The sequence below is a fragment of the Pan paniscus genome, chromosome 13 (genome assembly GCF_029289425.2).
Source record: "Pan paniscus chromosome 13, NHGRI_mPanPan1-v2.0_pri, whole genome shotgun sequence".
Taxonomy (NCBI): domain Eukaryota; kingdom Metazoa; phylum Chordata; class Mammalia; order Primates; family Hominidae; genus Pan; species Pan paniscus.
Genome location: NC_073262.2, coordinates 137,313,503 through 137,329,569, shown reverse-complemented (window position 1 = coordinate 137,329,569; position 16,067 = coordinate 137,313,503). Strand labels below are relative to the sequence as shown.

The following is a 16,067-nucleotide window of genomic DNA, read 5'->3' as shown; positions in this document are numbered from 1 at the left end:
GAAGGTGTAACATTCTAAGCATTAGTCCATATTTCAGAGAATTCATAGCTTTTGGATTTCGTGGTATTTGAATAAGAAAAGAAAAACAACTTGAGTTATTTAAAGCTATATAGATACACTTACAAATAATTAATGTAAGCATAAACACACCCTTATTCAGTTTCTCCCCTCATTTTGATATTCCATATTATTAAGCCAAACCTCCCAGAACCCCCGCTACCACACCATCTACCTTAAAGATCATTACATTTGTAAAAAGAAAATTCAGTTACTGGGTTAAAATACTTCTGAACTCTGGCTGGGTGTGATGGCTCACGCCTGTAATCCCAGCACTTTGAGGCCGAGGCAGGTGGATCACAAGGTCAGGAGTTTGAGACAAGCCTGACCAACATGGTGAAACCCTGTCTCTATTAAAAATGCAAAATGTAGCCAGGTATGGTGGCGCGTGCCTGTAATCCCAGCTACTCAGGAGGCTGAGGCAAGAGAATTGCTTGAACCTGGGAGGCAGAGGTTGCAGGGTGCTGAGATCGTGCCATTGCACTCCAGCCTGGGCGACAGAGCAAGACTCCGTCTCAAAAAAAAAAAACAAAAAACTTCTGAACTCAAAACATTTGGCCTGCCTTGTTAACGACATTCATCTGTGCATTCCTTTCTGGAAGCTTGTTTCAGCAGAAGTGTGTGGGTATCTAAGCAACCTTTGAGGCTTTGGGTGGAGTGGCATTAGCTTCAGTACCAAACAGCATGGTTCTTGGTTCTGAGTGCCCATTTGAAGGACCTTGAAGCTTTTTAAAAGTACAGGTCTCCCAGCCCAAGTAAACTGATCCTGAATCTCCAGGGCTGAAGCCCTGGGCACGTGCAGCGATTGAAACTCCCCGCTGTGCTGTGCACGCTCTGGGAGGACTGAGGACTACCCAAGCGGAAGCAGTTTTTCAGCTATATGCTGACAGTCTGGAGTCCCATGCTCCTTGTAAAGGCAAAACAAGCTACTACTAGAGCATCTTGAGTAAAAAGAATGAAGCGCCAGAAAAATAATAAGAAAGTTAAAAGATAATTCACATTCTGCTGCCTGTGTTCCTTTTGAATTAAGTTTATTTTAGGAACAGGCTTATCAAATTTGCCTGGAAGACACTACTGTCAGTTTCCATGATATTTTATGAGCTGCCATTATTCTTCCTCTACTGAGAACACCCTCCCTGAATGTGTCTGCCTTTGTGGAGTGAAGCAAACACAACTGTTTATGCATCGTGGTCCCAGCATGAAATTCAGCTCCTCCTTTATCTCTCTCACAGTCCATCCCCCTCCCACCACCCAAGCTGAGGTCAGTTAGGATGTCCATTCATGAGTGGAGAAGACTTTTCTGGAAGGGTCTTGCATGGCAGTGGTGCAGAAGCTGAATAGAGACAGCTTGGTGCTGTCAGGTGCCTGGAGAGCTCGTTTCTTGAAGTCATCTTCCCTGTCTGGTCCCAGCCCCTTGTTTGCCTCCCCTCCCTCTCCCCACTTCCCCTGCTCTTCCCTGCTCTTCCTCCTTTCTCTCCCTCACTCTCAGGTGGGGCAGCTTTCCCTCCTCTGAAGCAGGGTGCCTGCCCACATGCAGCCCTCAGGGGACACAGCTGCCCCCACCCACCCACGTAGAGAGGATCCTGAACAAACACCAGTGTCTGTCTCAAAGGACTTTCCACCCCAGGTCTCAGGATAATAAACATTCCACCACCTCTTTGCACATACCACCCACCCTGCAAGTTCACGTCTGTCCTTCCTTCTCTTCTGCCTCGGGGCTTTGGCTCCCTCCCAGACACGCCTGGCTTCACCCATTCATTCCTCCATCATCTGTTTACTAAGCACCGTGTGCTAAGCCCTGGCCCTGTCCCTGTGCAAAGGGGCAAGTCGGAAACCCGTGCAGTAACCTCACGAACAGTGGGGACATCGCCGCGTGCCCCAGGTCTGGTCTTCAATGAAAGGTTCCTCCAGGAGAGCCCTAGAGCACTGGGCCCTTTCCCACAGCCGGGCTGTGCCAAGGGCCACTCTGACCCCCGGGGTAGGTGGGCGACTGTGGCATGAGTGTGACTGAGGAGATGTGCTGAGTGTGCGAGGGGTGTGAACATGTGTGAGTGTGAGTGTGCCAGGGGGCCAGGGGCTGTGAGTGCACCTGAGTGAGAAGGTGGGAGGGTGTGTGTGTATGAGGATGTGTGGCTCCAAGGGGCTTGATCTTTGGAATCATCTGCACCTGGATTCCATCCTGATTTGGCCACTTTTGGGGATGTGCGCTTGGTGTCTCAGGCTTCAGTTTCTCCTCCAAGAGGTGAGGTGGCTGAGCATCTGTATTAGTCTGTTTTCATGCTGCTGATAAAGACATATGCGAGACTGGATAATTTATAGAGAAAACACGGTTTAATGGACCACAGTTCCACATGGCTGGGGAGGCCTCAATCACGGTAGAAGGTGAAAGACATGTCTTACATGGCAGCAGACAAGAGAGAGAATGAGAGCCAAGCAAAAGGGGTTTCCCCTTATAAAACCGTCAGATCTCGTGAGACTTATTCACTAGCATGAGAGCAGTATGGGGGAAACTGCCCCCATGATTCAATCACCTCCCACCGGGTCCCTCCCACAGCACATGGGAATTATGGGAGCTACGATTCAAGATGAGATTTGGGTAGGGACACAGTCAAACCATATCAGTATCCCTCCTGTGGGAGTGGCAGTGAGGAAACCTCTTCAGGACCCTTGCCAGCATACCCAGGACCCCAGGCCAGCGTTCCCAGGGCCTGTTCTGAGCTCCCTTGAGGGCGAAGCACCTTCTCCCTGTCAACGCCAGCTTTGCTCCAACTGCTAGAACAGGCTTCCTGCTCCTCCAGCCAGACCCACCCCGGCCACGTCTCTGACCCCCGTCCCCCAACCCCATGGCTCTGATTCTCACCTCCTTCATCCCACCCCTAAAGTTGTCAAATCTCCCATAGAGCTGTCCATCCACAGTTCTGGCTCTTCTATTCCTCAGGCCCACTCACCCCAGGTTCCTGGACAGGTTTGGCCAATGGTAGGCCCCAGAGGAAGATTAGGGATGAGCGGGAGGAGGGGGTGCTGGTCCGCATCACCTCTCTGCTCACTGCTGGGTCTCTGGCAGCAGCTCCCAAAGGCAGCCCACCACACTCCATCTCCAGCCCCAGCTTCCCGGCCCCAAACATCACCACTGCCCAGCCTCCCTCCAGCAAGGTGGCTGTGACTGTCAGACATGCCAGCCCCGGGTTACTCAGCTTGCCCTGCTGGCTCCTCACCTCCTCTGCCAGCTGTGCAGTAAGAGCCCCGTATTGCATTCTCTCCGCAGAGGTTTTGCTTTTGTTAATGTGGCTTTAACAGACACATCTAGTTTGGGTTTCTTTGTTTTGTTTGTTTTTTGTTTTTTGTGTTTTGTTTGTTTGTTTGTTTCTTTTTGAGACAGAGTCCCACTCTGTCACCCAGGCTGGAGTGCAGTGGTGCGATCTCAACACACTGCAACCTCTGCCTCCTGGGTTCAAGCGATTCTCGTGCCTCAGCCTCCCCAGTAGCTAGGATTACAGGCACACACCACCACACCTGGCTAATTTTTGTATTTTTAGTACACAGGGGCTTTCACCATGTTGGCCAGGATGGTCTCAAACTCCTGACCTCAGGTGATCCACCTGCCTCAGCCTCCCAAAGTGCTGGGATTACAGGCGTGAGCCGCCGCATCTGGCTGGCACATCTAGTCTTTAAAAGGAACCCTCAAATTTGTCCTTTGGCACTGCCTCACCCTCTGTCTGCACTCCATCTCTTCCTTTCCTTCACAACACCTCTTGAGAGTGTCACCACCACTCCCTTGTCCATCAGGGTTCTCTTCCAAAGTGGAGGGGACGCTGTGCCCAGCTCTGCTCTTCTTCTCTTCCGCAGATCACCTCACTGGCTCTCGGAATGGCTGAGGCATTTTACGCATGACCCCCAGGAGGAGAGAAGCAGCACTATCAGAACGTGACAGACTTTCCAGAATTTTATGAAATTCTTCTAGTCACTGGTATAGTTTGACTTTTTCTAGCGTTGAAACCTAACCCCCAGGTGATGGTATTAGGAGGTGGGGCCTCTGGGAGGTGATTAGGTCATGGGACTGGAGCCCTCACAAATGGGATTAGTGCCCTTCTCAAAGAGGCCCCTAAGAGATCCCTCAGCACTTCCACCCCATGAGGACACAGTGAGAAGGTGCTGTCTCAGAACCAGAAAATGGGCCCTTGCCAGACATGGAACCTGCTGGTGCCCTAATCTTGGTCTTCCCAGCCTCCAGAGCTATCCAAAATACATTTATGTTGTTTATCGGCTACCCAGTTTATGACATTTTTCTATAGCAGTCCAAAAGAACTAAGACGCCATGTATGGTAATGATAATAAAAATCACTGTCATCGTGTAACACATTTTCTGCACATAGTGTATATTAGACATCACTCCACTACATGTGTGACAGTTAACATTTAACCCACATATGTATCCTATGATACAGGAACCAGTCTTTTATCCTCATGCCTTTAAATGAGGAAACCAGGGCCAAAAGGATTCAAAAGTCAGAGAACCCACTGTATGCCTATCCTGACTTCAGTTTTCCTCCTCAGCTTATCTCCTCAACAAAGTCACGCTTACCTGGTGTCCCACGACATATTCGCTAACCTACAGGTGGGAACTGAGGCATAGTGAGTGAGTGGGTGCCAGAGAATGCCTTGAATAGTCAATTAGCATAGGGCTTGGGGCCTGGGAGTGCACCAGGTGGGGCATTTCTTACCCAGGCTTATGGCATGTGGAGTTGGTGGGAATTACTTTTAATCACCTAAAACAATACAAGGTGTGTACCAAGGTAAATGCTGCAACCAGGTCATCAAGCCAAGGGGGAATCTTCTGGGGTAGATGGCATAGCTGGACACTGAAGGAGCAGACAGCTTTGGGAGCAGCTGGGGACTGGGTCCAGAGGGCCTGTGGTCATTATCAGCTGCTGTATGGGTGTCCTCTGTGCTCTGTCCCATGGTGGCCTGCCCAGACATTCCATGTATTATGCACTCTGCTACCCAGGCCTGAGCAGGCAGGGCCAGTGCCACAGATGATGGGAATGGGCTTCAAGTTTCAAAGTCTTGGGGAGCTGGTCGGGAGTGTGGTGCTGGGCTTGGGTGCTTGGGTATGGGTGCTGGGACTCCCAGACAGTTGCCTGCCTTACCTGTGCCTGGGCCTTCTGGAATGCACCATACCCTTCCGTGAGCCTCATGATCCAGGCCACAGCCATGCCTCTGATCTGCTCTCCCGCCACCTCCCCTCACTCACTTTGCGGCAGTCGCACTGGCCTGTGATTTGTTCCTGTTTCAGATGTGCTTCTCTTTGCATTTGCTGTTCCTCTTCCTGGAGCCTTTGTGGCTCACTCCCTCACTTTCTCCAGGTTTCTGCTGAACTGCCCTATTATCCGAGGGGATTTATCTGAATAGGCTAGAACGCCCACCCCCATCCCATCGCTCCTATCCCCTTTACCCAGCTTTACTTTTCCTCAGAGCCCCTACCACATTCCAACAGATTCTCTGTAATGTCCTTCTTCCCCCAACACCAACAGAATGATGACTTCTTAAGGGCAGGTGTCTTAGTCCATCTGGGCTGCTATGACAAAATACCACAGTCTAGGTGTTTATAAACAACAGAAAATTAGTCCTCACGGTTCTGGAGGATGGAGGTTCTGGCAGATTCTGTATCTGGTGAGAACCTGCTTCCTGGTTCACAGATGATGGCTTTTGGCTGTGTTCTCATATGGCAGACAGGGTGAGGTGGCTCCCTGGGGTCTCTTTTATAAGGATGCTAATTCCAGTCATGAGGGATCCACCTTTATGACCTCCTCACCTCCCAAAGGCCCCACTTTCTAATACCATCATTTTATCATATACATTTAGGAGTGGGGGTAGACAAACATTTCGATCATAGCAGCAGGGATTTATGTCTTCCTGCTAGTATATTATTAAGGCCTGGAATGTAGTAAGTGCCCTAAAAATGAGTGGTGCTAGCAGAAATACAAAAAGACAAATGATCAAGACTATTTATTGCAACCCTATTTATAATAATGGAAGATTACAAATGACAAATTTTCATGGATGGATGACTGGTTGAATAACAGTGGTGCTTCCATGTAATGGAGCATTAGGGTGTAAAAGGAAGGAAGATGATCAGAGGCCACAGTGCATTCATATTAGGCAATGAGAACAAAGAGAACAATATGTTTACATACAATATGCTTCCATATATCTCAGAAAGGTAATAGGAATGATATGGCTTGGCTGTGTCCCCACCAAAATCTCATCATGAACTGTAGTTCCCATCATCTCCATGTGTCATAGGAGGGACCTAGTAGGAGTTAATTGAATCATGGGGGCAGTTACCACCATACCGTTCTTGTGATAGTGAGTTATTACAGGATCTGATGGTTTTATAAGGGGCTTTTCCTCTGCTTCATGCTGCACTTCTCTCTTGCCTGCCTCCAGGTAAGATGTGGCTTTACTCCTCCTTTGCCTTCTGCCATGATTGTGATGCCTCCCTAGCCATGTGGAACTGTGAGTCCATTAAACCTCTTTTCCTTTACACATTATAAATTATCCAGTCTTGGGTATTTCTTCATAGCAGTATGAAAATGGACTAATGCAGTAAATTGGTACTGGTAGAGTGAAGTACTGCTATTAAGATTTCTGAAAATGTGGAAGCGACTTTGGAACTGGGTAACAAGCAGAGGTTGCAACAGTTTTGAGGGTTCAGAAGAAGACAGGAAGATGTGGGAAAGTTTGGAATTTCCTAGAGACTTGTTGAATGGCTTTGACCAAAATGCTGATAGTGATATGGACAATAAAACCCAGGCTGAAGTGATCTCAGATGGAGATGAGGAACTTGTTGGGAACTAGAGCAAAGGTCACTGTTGCTATGCAAGGAGACTGATGGCATTTTGCCCTGCCCTAGAGATCTGTGGAACTTTGAACTTAAGGGAGATAATTTAGGGTATCTGGTGGAAGAAATTTCTAAGCAGCAAAGCATTCAAGAGGAAGCAGAGCATAAGAGTTTGAAAATTTTGCAGCCTGATGATGCACTAGGAGAGAAAAACTCATTTTCTGGGGAGAAATTCAAGCTGGCAGCAGAAGTTTGCATAAGTAGTGAGGAGCCAAATGCTAATCACCAAGACAATGGGGAAAATGTCTCCAGGGCATGTCAGATACCTTTGCAGCAGCCCCTTCCATCACAGGCCTGGAGGTCTAGGAGGAAAAAATGGTTTCCTGGGCTGTGTCCAGGGCCTCCCGGCTGTGTGAAGCCTCAGGACTTGATGTCCTGCATCCTAGCCACTCCAGCTGTGGCTTCAGAGGGTACAAGCCCCAAATCTTGGCAGCTTCTATGTGGTGTTGAGTCTTTAGGGTCACAGAGGTCAAGAACAGAGGTTTGGGAACCTCGACTTAGATTTCAGAGGGTGTTTGGAAACACCTAGCTGTCCAGGCAGAAGTTTCCTGCAAAGGCAAGGCCCTCATGGAGAACCTCTGCTGGGGCAGTGCAGAAGGGAAATGTGGGGTTGGAGCCCCCACAAAGAGTTCCCACTGGGCTACTGCCTAGTGGAGCTGTGAGAAGAGGGCCACTGTCCTCCACACCCTAGAATGGTAGATCCACTGACAGATTGCACCATGCACCTGGAAAAGCCACAGACATTCAATGCTTGCCAGTGAAAGCAGCCAGGAGAGGGGCTGTACCCTGTAAAGACACAGGGGCAGAGCTGCCAAAGGCTGTGGGAGCCCACCTCTTGCATCAGTGTGCCCTGGATGTGAGACATGGAGTCAAAGGAGATCATTTTGGAACTGTAAGGTTTAATGACTGCACTATTGGATTTTGGACTTGCATGGGGCTTGCAGACTCTTTGTTTTGGCCAATTTTTCCCATTTGGAATGGGTGTATTTACCCAATGCCTGTACCCCCATTGTATCTAGGAAGTAACTAAATTGCTTTTGATTTTACAGGTTCATAGGTTGAAGGGACTTGCTTTGTCTCAGATGAGACTTTCGACTTGGACTTTTGAGTTAATGCTGGAGTGAGTTAAGACTTTGGAGGACTATTGGAAGGGCATGATTATGTTTTGAATTGTAAGAACATAAGATCTGGGAGGGGCCAGGGGCAGAATGATATTGTTTGGCTGTGTTTCCACTCAAATCTCATCTTGTTGTGAAAGGGACCTGGTGGGAGGTAATTGAATCATGGAAGTTGTTACCTCCAAACTGTTCTTGTGGTAGTGAGTGGGTTCTCACAAGATCTGATGGTTTTATAAGGGGCTTTCCCCCATTTCATGCTGCACTTCTCTCTTGACAGCCATCATGTAACACGTGTCTTTGCTTCTCCTTCACCTTCTGCCATGATTGTGAGGCTTCCCCAGCCATGTGGAACTAAGTCTGTTAAACCTGTTTTCCTTTATAAATGACCCAGTCTTTGGTATTTCTTTATAGCAGTAGGAAAATGAGCTAATACAAGGAATATGTGTATGTGTGTATGTGTGTGTGCATGTGTAAAAACAGTGCTGGTATAAATCTTAAAAAAACGCTATCTCAGAGGAAAGGGATAGCAGGTAGAGAAGCTAAATTCTTTGAATACGTCTCATTTTGGAATTTGACTAGAGGAAAGGGATAGCAGGTAGAGAAGCTAAAATTCTTTGAATATGTCTTGTTTTGGAATTTGACTTGGGACATGTAAATATTTTTACATAGTTGCAAAACAAAACCACCATTAAAACCATTCATAAAAATAGAAGGCAAAAGAGAACAAATTTCATGATGTGTGCATTTGATGTCATACCACACAAAGAGAAACTATTTCAAGTGATTTCCAAATATGGTAATTACAGTATACATTCCAAGTGGGATATAATGTCAGGACCAAAAAAAAAAAAAAAAAAAACAACCAAACAAACAAACAAAAAAAAGCCAAACCAACCTCCCAAACCCCCAAGCCCTTCCCACCAAAAACCTGCTAAAGATCTTAAACAGTTTTCAGCAATTACCTTTTTGGTGATAGTGTTGGCATTCTTATTTGGAGGCTATTTGTGTGTGAGTAGAAAGCAAATCAGTAATGATGCTGGTGTCATTGAGAACCAGAATTTTCTGTATGGGAGAAAAAAGAATAGAAGTAAGATTAATCAATTTTAGTAAAAAGCCTATATCCAGAATCTGGATCGGAAGCTAGCAGTATGAATTAGGAAGTGTTTTATCTTAATTTTTAGAAATTCCCTAGCCTTTTTTTTTCCTTATGAGACAGAGTCTCGCTCTGTTGCCCAGGCTGAAGGGCAGTAGTGTGATCTCAGCTCACTGCAACCTCTGCCTCCCAGGTTCAAGCGATTATCCTGCCTCAGCCTCCCAAGTAGCTGGGATTACAGGCATGCACCAACACGTCCAGCTAATTTTTGTATTTTTAGTAGAGACGGGATTTCACCACGTTGGCAAGTCTGGTCTCAAACTCCTGACCTTGGGTAATCTGCCTGTCTCAGCCTCCCAAAGTGCTGGGATTACAGGTGTGAGCCAACACGCCCAGTCAGAAATTTCCTAGCTTTATAAAAGGCCTAGTAACAATGAATCACTATTAATTAGCACCCTTTGAACCCAGATTGTGGTCTCTACATATCATTTCCCACAAAAAGGAACCAGGGCTCTTGAGAAGAGATAATATAGATTCTGCAGTCAAGGAAAATGCAGGATGTGTCTAGAACTTGTCATAATATCAAAGAAACCTGTTGGAGATTATTATAGGCACATTCAAAGAACCGAGGAGGAGAACAGGCAAAGCTAAGCTATCGCAACAGAAAGTAAACTCATGATTGCTTGGGGCCCAGATTTGGAGAAGGGTAAGTGATTGCAAAAGGATATAAGACAAAAGCCTACTGTTTTTCTTCTTGGGTGAACCTGAACCTGAAATTAAGGTTGATGTGTTTTGGAGAGCTTTGTGATAAGGTCGGCAGGTGACCACCAGAGACTTCCTGGAAAGGTCAGCTGGGGCAGATCCCAGGCACAGGAAGCCAAGATGGAAACTGCCCTTTCTAGCTGTTGCCTCTACTCTGCCCTCCTCCCAGATGATCTGTGGTTGTTTTCATTTTTCTGAGCTTCTGACTCATATTGTGAATGGCCCACTTGATCTCTGCATTGGATGTCTCATAGGCATTCAGTGTTTCCAAATCTCAAGCTGATTTCTTGACCTCTCACCTGCAGCCTACGCATTAACATTACTTTAGGCTTTTCCATCTCCGGGAAACTACGACCTTCTGCTCAGTGGCTCAAGTCAGAACATGGAGTCTCCTTGACTTTTCCCTCCTCTACTGCTCCCAACCCCCAACCCATCAGCAAGATCTGTCTGCTGTAACTTTGAAGGAGGTCTTAAATTGCCCTCTTGCCTCCTGGTTCACTAGGACTGCTCTGTGCAAACTGCCGCATATCTCCTTCACATTGTCAATGAAAAGAGTCAAACTCTGTAAAATATTTGAAGAGATTTATTCTGAGCCAAATATGAGTGACCATGGTCCCTGACACAGCCCTCAGGAGGTCCTGAGAACATGTGCCCAAGGTGGTCAGGGCACAGCTTGGTTTTATACATTTTAGGGAGGCATGAGACATCAATCAAATACATTAAAGAAATACATTGGTTTGATCCAGAGAGGCAGAACAACTCAAAGCAGGGGCTTCCAGACTATAGGTGAATTTAAACATTTTCTGGTTGACAATTGGTTGAGTTTATCTAAAGACCTGGGATCACAGAAAGGAAATGTTCGGGTTAAGATAAAAGATTGTGAAGACCAAGTTTCTTTTGAAGTCTTACGGTGGCTGCCCTTTAGAGATAACAGATGACAAATGTTTCCTATTCAGATCTTTAGAAGGTGCTAGACTTTTAGTTAATCTCTTTAGGATTGGGAGGGTCTTGAAGAAAAAGAACTAGCTAGGTTAATAGAGATTCTTTATAGATGCAAATCTTCCCCCACAAAGGACAGCTTTGCAGGGCCATTTCAAGATATGGCAAAGAAACATGTTTTGGGGTAAAATATTTTGATTTTCTTCCTTGTCTCATAATGTTATGCCAGAGTCAGGTTGGAAAGTAAGTCATCCTATATAGGGTTAAATTAAACCCATCTGATGAGAATTTATGATTTGTAGAACATGACTCCCCAGACCCTTGAGATAGAAATTCGGACAAGATAAAAAAAAATCAGTTGATAGTCCTCAGGATCACCACAATGTCTTTCAGACTCACTCCTCTGAGATCCACCTTCCATACAGCAGCCAGAGGGACGTTATTCAACCAACCAGATCTTATCACTCCAGACAGTGGCTTCCCCTTGCACTTCCTGATTAAAATCCTGAATGTGGCCGGGTGCAGTGGCTCATGCCTGTAATCCCAGCGCTTTTATGAGGCCAAGGTGTGTGGATCATAAGGTCAGGAGTTCAAGACCAGCCTGGCCAAGATGGTGAAACCCCATCTCTACTAAAAATACAAAAATTGGGCTGGGCATGGTGGCTTATGTCTGTAATCCTAGCACTTTGGGAGGCCGAGGTGGGCAGATCACAAGTTCAGGAGATCGAGACCATCCTGGTTAACACGGTGAAACCCCATCTGTACTAAAAATACAAAAAATTAGCTGGGTGTGGTGGCACATGCCTGTAGTCCCAGCTATTCGGGAGGCTGAGGCAGGAGAATCACTTGAACCTGGGAGGTGGAGGTTGCAGTGAGTCAAGATCTCACCACTGCACTCCACCCTGGGTGACAGAGTGAGACTCTGTCTCAAATAAATAAATAAATAAATAAATAAATAAATAAATAAAAATAAAATCCTGAATGTGCCTTGCCAGGCCCTGCAGATGTCCCATCCCCCTGGAGTTATCTTATGCCACTCTCTTCTCTTTTATTTTCTTGAAAATGCCTATCTCTTCGTTTGCCAAAAGGCCTTTGTTCCTAGTCCTGCACTTGGAATGCTTCCAATCTCTGCTGCAGCCCTGGCCCCAGCATAGCCCTGCTTTCCAACTCCATTGACCCCCCAGGACCCAGTGTGGATGCCAGGTCCTCAGCAATGCCTTCTCTCCTCTCTCCAACCCCCAGTATTAGTCAGGGCTCCCTGCTATCCTTGGACATCACCCTAAGCACCCTTCTTACCTAGTTCTCTCTTCTGCCTGTAATTATATTAGGTTGACAGAAAAGTAATTGCATTAAAAGTAATGCAGAAACTACAATTACTTTTGTGTCAACCTAATACATTTACTTACAGGTTTATTTGTTAATGCTTGTCACCCCATGAAACTGTGGGTCCATGGGGGCAGGAGCCTATTGGTTTTGTTACCTACCACTCCATCCTTCACTGAGGAGCTCGGTAAATATTTGTTAAGTGAATGAATGGATTCATTCACACTGCTGATATCATATCAGCCCTTTTGTTAGAAGCCTTTAAAAACCTCCAGTCTCCTATAAGGCTCTATCTTCCTTATTCCAAATTGCTTCATACTTTGCTTTATTTTTTTTGGAGACCGAGTCTTGCTCTGTCACCCAGGCTGGAGTGCAGTGGTATGATCTAGGCTGATTGCAACCTCTGCCTCCTGGGTTCAAGCGATCCTCCTGCCTCAACCTCCCAAGTACCTGGGACTACAGGTGTGTGCCACCTTTCCTGGCTAATTTTTGTGTTTTTAGTAGAGACAGGGCTTTGCCATGTGGGCCAGGCTGGTCTCAAACTCCTGGCCTCAAGTGATCCTCCCACGTGGGTCTCCCAACGTGCTGGGATTACAGGCGTGAGCCACCGTGCCTGGCCCATACTTGCTTTCAGTTTATTTTTTGCATCACATACTTTCACTCCACACCCTATTGCCAGTTTCACCTCAGTGTAACCACATTTCTCTTGGCCTCTGGAGCTCTATTTTCCATACTAAAACCTTTATCATCCTTTAAAGCTCAGCTCCAACTTCACTTTTTTGGTGCGGTCTTTCCTTCTAGAAGTCTGTAACATTTGCTTGTAACACTCGAGCTCATGTTTCTTTCTGCCTCATAGTAAATCAGGTGCTTTAATATCTCCCTTTACCACTAAATTGAAAGAATAAAAATCTCTTAGTTGTTATGATATTCGTCTATGTTTGTAGCTCATAGGAGTTGCCAGAGAAAGATATGTTTGTCAAATTAATAAAAGCTTTCTTTAGTTAAAATACCGTCCTCTGCAGTTACAAGATTCCATCTCCTGGATCTTTTAAAGCATTTGTATTTGTCAGTATAAAGCATTCACAAAAGGATTCACTTTAAACCTTGCTGTGGACTGATCCCGCTGGGGATTTTCTATTAATCATTTAGTATTGGGTATCTGGTGACGACAGTTGTAGGGAAAAGCAATGGGAGCAGAGAAGCAAAATCCCGCCCCAGGCACATGGTGGTCTTTGCACAGCCTGGTCTTTGAGTTATCGTCTTTGTAAATGGATATGGTGGCACAATTTCAGTGCCAAGAAGATAGACTGTTTTCATTTATTGTACATTATATGTAAGGACCTAAATATAAATATTCCAGCTATTCATCTCAGCATGATTTGGTTGTGGAAACATAATCAGAATTGTCTAAGAGATGCAGGCGGTGTCTATTTTGGTCCTGGCACAGGAAACTCAGGCTTTGTCCATTTTTACAGTTTGATTTATGGGAGGTTAAAAATTCATAATGCAGCAGCTAACCTCCAGCAAATATTGTTTTTTGCATGAGCCAATTCAAACGCTCCCTCATCTCAGGTTTCCTGTTCAAACGGTCTAGAAATGTGGAGTTTAGCTGCTGCACACCAGCTTAAACTACTGAAAATCAGCCAGCCTTTGCCCTGTGGGGATCAGGAGGGGCTCAGCCCAGAAGACAAAGAGAGGGGCTAGGGAGCCATCCATCCACCTCTCAGGCACACTTTCTGTTTCAGCTGCCTGATGCTTGTTATTTTACTTAATCTTCCAGTAATCTCATGACATAGACCCCATTAGCTTTACTTCTCAGAAGCAGGAACTGAGACAGGTTAAGCAACCTGCCTGAGCTTGCAGCACTGGTGAATGGCCAAATGGCTTGGCCTGACTGTCAGGCTGTATGTGGGGCTTCCTGCTGCAGACAGCAAGCTGCAGCATGGTGGGATGTCTGCAGCTTACTGCTGGCTGTCCTGCTGCCTAGAGGCAGCGATGCAGAGAATTCATATAGTGGAAGTGGGGGGGGTGGTTCATTTTCTTCTGGGCAACAACACAGAGTTGCCCTGTACTTTGTGAAGTGTGGACACAAAAGAGCATCCTATAGTCAAAGTGTGAGCTACACATCTAACTGTGCCAGGGGACAGGTAAACCCCCCTTTCCCTGCAGACACTGCTATGGATGCCTCACTCTCCCTTCTACCTCCCCAGGCTCTCAAAGGCCCTATGGACAGCTCTGGCCCACAGAAGCTTCTGATTGTTTGAAAGGAGCATCAGGGCCTAAAGGCTGCTCCGTGGGTGCTACTGCAGGGTGCGGCTGTTCCAGGACTCAGGGCTTGTCAGGATCCCGCGTGTGTGAGTGCAGGCCCCAGAGACTCCACACTAATTGCACCTGCTCAAAACTCTCTCCTAACTAACTGGACCACGAGGCCGTGAGATAAAGAGACCCTGCCCTGGGCCAAGAGAAACACCGATGTAAACAGACAGGGAGACCAGGATGGAGGAAGCACGAAGGTGGCAGAAGGACACCCGTGAGGTCTGCTTGGCAGTGCTGGGCTAAGTCAGGAGATGCAAGTGTTGCGCTGGCAATGCCATGGCCTGGGGATTTGAGGAAGCCTCTCCAGGCTCCTTATCAGGACGCAGATTTCATGGCTGACCTGAGCAGGCCGGATTCATACTCCATCACTTTCCATTAAAATATCCCAAAAACAGGCCGGGCATGGTGGCTCATGCCTGTATTCCCAGCACTTTAAGAGGCTGAGGTGGGAGGATCACCTGAGGTCAGGAATTCGAGACCAGCCTGACCAATATGGTGAAACCCATCTCTTCCGAAAAATACAAAAATTAGCTGGGGATGGTGGTGGCCACCTGTAATCCCAGCTACTTGGGAGGCTGAGGCAGGAGAATCGCTTGAACACAGGAGGCAGAGGCTGTAGTGAGCAGGAGCTGAAATCATGCCGTTGCACTCCAGCCTGGGCGACAAGAGCGAAACTCCGTCTCAAAAAAAAAAAAAAAAAAAAAAAAATCCGGAAAATAAAAACATCTAACAGCTTGGAAAATTAGGACCTAGAGTTTCTAGGCCAATGTTGGACCTAGAGTTTAGGATGACTATTTGTATATTTTAGCAGAGCTTGGGTTTAATTGAGGAACACAGGGAATTCCCCCAAGTCCGCTGCATGAGATCAGCATAGCAGGTCCCAGAGAAGGTAGGAAAAGACTTTGACCCCCTGGGTGATCCTTGTTTGAGTCCACATTAATCAGAAAACAGAGCGGACACCCTCTCACTGCACAAGGACTATCTCTGAAGCTATCAGCGGTGTTCCTACTTTCATCTACCTTTATTCCTCCTCTATATCTTTGAGCTCTAGTTCTCGACATGGTGGTGGGTGGGGGAAGGTCACTTGGCCACCTGCACGTGGACAGGGTAGTTCAAGGGAGGTTGTAATTCATGAAAACTTCTCTGGATAGAACAAACATTTAATCCACAGGGGGAAGAACACTCACCATATACTAGGCAAGACCAACACACTACATGGGATTTTTTAAAGGAAAAAGATAAAAATTCACATATATTTAGACAAAAGAGAAAAGAGGGCAGATTATTTAAAAACAAACAAAAATTAATCTGACATCAGACATTTCTTCTGCAAAAGCCAGGGGATGATGCCCCCAAATTCACACACTTCTAAGAGGTAAAAATTGAGTCAAAGTTAGGTACAAAGACTATCATACCCAGCCACACTTTTACAACACAGGGTCATCCTTGGTTACATTGGGGATTAGAAAATGACCATTCACATTCTCTTTTATAATTAGTTAAGAGATATTCTAGCCAACATAAAAGCAGTCAATATAAAGAATTAATTACCAAAAAA

General features: G+C 46.3%; 1 long non-coding RNA gene across 1 annotated transcript in view; it reads right to left on the bottom strand.

The window, feature by feature from the left end:
* LOC130541304 (uncharacterized) overlaps positions 1–16,067 on the bottom strand; it is a 44,594-nt gene that overhangs the window by 22,527 nt on the left and 6,000 nt on the right. Inside the window, exon 2 of the long non-coding RNA XR_008955347.2 lies at positions 9,039–9,138. This is a non-coding gene — a long non-coding RNA (uncharacterized LOC130541304). The remainder of the gene's footprint in view (positions 1–9,038; positions 9,139–16,067) is intronic.